Below are 6,000 nucleotides of genomic sequence, written 5' to 3'. Positions count from 1 at the left end.
AGATTAAAAAGCATCCACATGCCTACATCCTTAAAGGCCGTTACAGCAGTCAAAAATCTGCTACCTGTCACTACCTTTAATCTGAGCAGACTGTGTTGCATAGGGTTAGTTATAGCTCTAGATCTCTTGAGGTTTTCTCCTCTGCTCTGGGAACTCACTCCTGCCAAACTCCTAAGGGCTGTGACTGCCACAGCCATGGGCAGAATGATGGAGAAAAAAAACTTATATAAGGTGAAGTGTCAGGACAAGCCATGCTGAATTTTCTTGTCTTTACAAACAAGGTCTTGGAAGGATATACAGGCAAGTACAAGTAAGCTCTGGCCAAACAGCAAAAGACTTACTGCTTCTTCAATTTGTTTTTAACTACAGCTTGAAAAATTTAACTAAAGCCTACATACTAACAAAATATCTTATGGAAAAAATCCTTTTAATGCCTCGGATTTATTAAGTATATGTGTTATATTAGTCAGAAACAGCATAATAGAGGAGCTACGTTTGAGTGCTACACATTACAGTATTTTTACTACTTAACTAAAATTGTATTAGTTATTATACCAGCTAATATCAATTACTATCAAGTGAAACTCAATCTCCTGCATTTTAGTTTATAGTGAACATTTGTAGGTATTATCATTTTTATCTGGACCAGAAACTCAAATATATTTTATGTTTAAAACAGCACAAGTGAAGCAATAGTCAATGTACTGAGCAGTATCCCCACTTACCATGTGATGTTGTAGATGAATAGACCGAGGTGAAGCTGGGGAGGGTCTGAAACAACTACACATCATACTGATCTACACTATGTACACTATCTACTGAGACAGGATGTCTGGATGTTTCAAGGAAGTACAATCCATTTTGTCCCCTGAAAATAAAGCAGTAGAGTTTTGACATGGAAAGAAAGAATAGCTTCATAGCTGCCCATATTCCAAGCAAATATTTAGTGTAAAGACATGAAGAACCAGTGAACACAAAATTTAGCAGACAAGTGATGAGAAGACAATGTAAGAAAGGCAAAACAGGTAGAAACTGTCCCAGCAGGGTGTTCTTAACTTCAGTGGATGGGAGACATGGAAGACACTTGTAAGGGTCTAGGCATGGTTTGTAGTGCCTCTGAAACAGGCCCTGAAAAACAAAGAGCTGAAACCTTATCTGCCCTGGAAACCATTCTTAGAGTCAGAAACATCAAAATGTTGCATCAGCTTAGAGCTGTCATTCATTTAGTGAAGGTAAGAAAGGATGCAGGATAGTCCACACGCATGCTACCAATATACTCCAAGCTGGAGAAGCTTCCAAGCTGCTGGTCTGCACCAAAAGGGGTTTATTTCTGATAGTAAAAAGCATGCTGACCAATGGCCAGGTTTTAACACAAACACAAACCTTCTTGTGAAGTGCATTCCTCTCCCCTTATTAAATTCCCCAAGAAACACAAATGCTGAATGCATCCAAAGCCTACTTTGCATCCCTGCAAGCTGTCCTTTGGTGCTTTCTAAATTAGGTGGCAAATACAAATCCTAATTTGCACATAAAGATCTGCGTCAAAAATCATACTTCTTCCATGTAATTGGTTTTCTTTTAATCCTGACTTTAATCTATATCATTCTTGCTGAACTGCTTCAAATAGTCTTTGAACAAGGATTAAAAAAAAATTAAATAATGAAAAAAATACCATCTTATTTTACTGCTTACTTGAAGATTCAGAGAGATGAAGAACAGTGACAGCATAGCTGTTCACCCCTAACACTGGGACAGCAGGTAAACTGACAGTGTGTAATTACTAAGAGGTGGTATTAAGTTAAAACATATAGCCAAAATAGTGCTATTGCATATGCATCCCTTGGTCTTCAAGGCAGTGTTTAAAATAAAAAACCTTCACTGAGACAGAAAAACTGCTATAGTTATATCATAGCACACTGAGTTGCGAACCTTTTAATGAAAGACATAATTCTTCTGCTGTCTGCATCATACTATATTCTCATGCAAAACACTTTAATGCATAGTGTAAATTATCTAAGACTTTCTTAGTATGTATTACATTTCTTAATCATAGATATTGGGTGTAAAAAAAAGAGAATTATGTGACATGCTGCAAAACAAATTGCTTGGTGTTAGCATATACTAGCTGGGTCTATATCTGAAAAATGCATGCATGGAAGGGGAAGTGTGGTTGTTTTTTTTTTTTTTAAATGTGCAAAACTTGCTTCTAAGTGCACATGTTATCAGTGAAGCAAAAATGACTAATCTGAAATGATCATGGTCTGATTTTCAGCCAATATCATCAGTTTAAAAGAAGGGATCTAGATTACAGTCTGGATGATCTATTCTTCTGAATTTCAGAAAAAACTTCATGTCTGGAAAAGGATAAATATAAATAACCCCAATGTTTTCACTCACTTTTTATATTCATTACATTCAGTTAAGCTATAAAGAAGTTTTAAATGCAAATCTTGTTTTCACTAATAAAATGCTTTTGTTTCCAAGTTAGCAGACAGGTTTGTTTTGCTGATGTCTCATCAGCTGAGCACTGTAGGAGTGTAAATGGTGGGCAATATCACCAGCACCTTTTAAAGAGTGAGTTTCTCACAGATGTCCCTTTTGAGAACAGGGTCTGATGAGAAATGCTATCTCATTTTCTGTCAAGTTTGACTGAAGGTAAAGCTTATTTACAATATGCTAATGCTGAATATTTCTGTTCTCTAATGCTGAATATTTCTCTGTTCTCTAAACAGAGGCTAGAATTTATAATATTTTATATTATTTCTCTAATATAATTTCACTCAAACAGATGAGCTACTTTGAATACAATCTGAAAAACCACGTGTCAAACACTATCAAATAAACCAGAATTTATCAAGGTTAAAATCTTGTGACTCCTGCAAAAATACAAATGCATATTGCAGTTGTGAGTACAGAGGAATAGGACACCTTTTAACATGGACTTCTGGGAATAAGACATATAAATATAAACACTAAAAAATCCATGATCTGGCAGTTCAAAATGGATTGATTGCAATCATCACACCTAATCATTACAGATGTATTGTTCCATGTATAAGCTCTCAACTCTCTAAGGACCAAGTTTAATGATGGTTTTGTATGTGTTCTTTGTTGCTAATATACAAATAGCAGTGCACATTCTAAGAGATCCTGGATACCTGGAGGCAGTGTTCTTCAAATCACCGTGGCTTTTGAATTATGTTCATAATCCAGGGCAGGATTGGAGGGGGGACACACACAACAATGACAATGATATCAAACTGTGCCTCCCACTGTGTTCTATGTCCAATTTCTTTAAGTATACTGAACTTAATAATACTGTGAAACTTATTACTAAATGCAAAATATTACCGATTATAAGCAAGCACAAAATTATATGCAATGAATTGTTAATCAAAACATACATGTTAAAATGCACTTTTATATTGCAAACAAACCCTCCCAATTTTAATTAATACAGACTTTTAAAGTCACTTATGTCCCTAGTGAAATATAAAAAGAAGTAATGTTGCAAAATAGACAACATCAAAAGACAGTAACACATTTTTAACAGAACACAAAAGGATCTAAAAAAAATTGCTTGTATATCTTCCGGGGTTTTATTCATACCATGGATGAAACACTGGCTGATATTTGTGGCGGTTATTCATGACATGTCTGGTTGTGTTATGACCTTCCCTTTTTTATTGGTTTATTTGATGTTTGTGGTATTTTATATAATTGATTTATGCCTCATGATATGTTTGGGAGCTTTCTAGTAATATACAACAGTGATTGTATGTCTGTAGTGATGTTACATATTGCTGTTTGTGAGTTTTCTTGGCCAGGTCACCATTGTAAATAAAACTTGTTCTCAATAGATTTTTATGTGGTTAAAGATTTTGACTACTTGAGTGACTGATTGATGGACCATAAAGCCCTTGCTAGCAGGACAGCAGGGTATCATAAAAACTGTGTCATTTGTATTTCTGATTCCAAACCCCATTTAGTTATCCTGATGTGTGTAGGTGCCCACAGCATTTCATAGCCTTCTTCTTTGGGCTTACAATAACGTTGCAGAATTTAGCTTATTCTTAGGTAATTATCCTCTACATCCATCCCCTGATACTCAAATGAGTCCTTCAGTGAAAAGTCTACTAGAAAGTATATGGAAATTGCCTTTCTCCTCTCTCTCTCAGCTTCTCTTTGCCTCTCTTTCTCTCTTTGATTCCCTCTTTTCCTTCCTTCTTTCCTTGTCTTTCTTGTCATATTTCTATGACATAAATAACAAATGAGAATGAATATTCGAACTACTACAGTGATGACTTTTCTAAGAGATTTTCAAATTCCCTCTATAATATACAGATTAAAAAAATTACTCAACAACTCTTTTATGTGGGCAACGCTTTGAGTTTCTGCAACTAAACCTATAGAAAGTCTCATTAATTGCACATAAAACCTATTTTGCACTTTCCAGACTAGGAAAAGACTGCCAGTTTTTAGTTCATTACTATGCATGAATTTGTGCTAATGAACACCTGCAACTTCTATCCAGATGTAGAATAGTTCTGATGACAAATAACATAGATCTCTCCTGCTTACACAGCTAGCAGGATCTCTGTTGTAAACTCTCATTAGCATTTCCTGAGTCTGGTTAACAGATATTGGAGGATCTCTGTCCAGACATGGTTTGATTCTATCTAAAGTCAAGACCTTGGCCTGATATCTCATCCAAAAGTAATGCTCACTGTTGCACATTGACTGCCTGTCAGCCCCAATAGAAACACAGCACAAGGTGCAGGTAGAAATTAGTATAAGGAGCCTTGGCTTTTCAAGGGAAGAGAGGAAAGAAAAGTGAGGGATCCCATCTGACCAGCCATGATCTTCTTTGTCTTAAGAAACCTGATAAGATCAAAGCACAAAATCTTAATAGTAATGCCATTTTAAAAAAACCACTTTTGTCCATTTCCATACACCTTGGGTCATGCTAAATTCCGTGGGCTGAAATAATGAAACTTACTGTCAACAAAGGCACTGTTTTACAACTCACTCACTTTTCCTGTCCCCCATCCCTTTTTGTTCTGTAACCTCATTCAGTTCACAAAATGAATTTAAAAGATACTATTTTTCTTCTCAAGCTAATTTTCTGCCAGTTCAGGGTTTTGAATGGGCTCACACAGTTATCAGAAACCAGCAAAGGTAGCACCAGAAGGGGACCATGACTTTCCCTATGGCTCTCTGTGGCAACAATGACCTAAAAAAGTTCAGGCATGAGTTTTGGTGCACTGCCTAGTCACAAAGGATCCTTGTGTAAAATATAGGAGAAGAAACTCAAAACTCATAGACTTTTTGAAACTTGATTTCAGCCTTTACAAACTGGTGGTGGTATCAAAGAATATACACAGAGACAATTTATCTAATTTATGTCCCCAACCTTTTAAACAGCATTTTTTAAACTTTTGGTATTGAAACCATTTGATAGGGCTTTGGAGAGCTAGTATTGCTTCTGATTTTTCTGCCAGAAACAGGAAGTAGCTTGAGCTTAGGATTTCATGGATCCTGACAGATTTGATTAGATTTTACTTTGGTTCTCAAACAGCAAAGCAACAAAACAGTGAAGACCGATGAGTCAGATGGTTTCTTGGCATATGTTTAAGGCATAGAGTAATGGTAAGGCATAGAATAACTGAATACATAACCTTTCTTATTGTTTGTATGAATTTAGAAGATTATAACCAGTTGGTATTGTAACAGAAGAAACCCCCCAAGGAAATCATCTTTAAAAACTTTGCTTTATATGATCTATCTGATAGTTAACAGGGAAAATGAAGTATCTGCAGAAACTTTATCATGACTGCAAGGTAACATTGCTTTTTTTCCCCCTCAAACTCTGATACGAAGCTTTAAACAAAGCTAAATCAATTTGTTTCCCATTCATCTTTGGTAAACCTCTAACTACTCATGCAGATGCTGACAATTTCCATTGTGGCACACAGAAGCTTCCCCCTTCCTTCATACGAA

This window comes from Sturnus vulgaris, chromosome 7 (assembly GCF_052056855.1).
Source record: "Sturnus vulgaris isolate bStuVul1 chromosome 7, bStuVul1.hap1, whole genome shotgun sequence".
NCBI lineage: Eukaryota > Metazoa > Chordata > Aves > Passeriformes > Sturnidae > Sturnus > Sturnus vulgaris.
Note: the sequence above shows the minus strand (reverse complement) of the source record.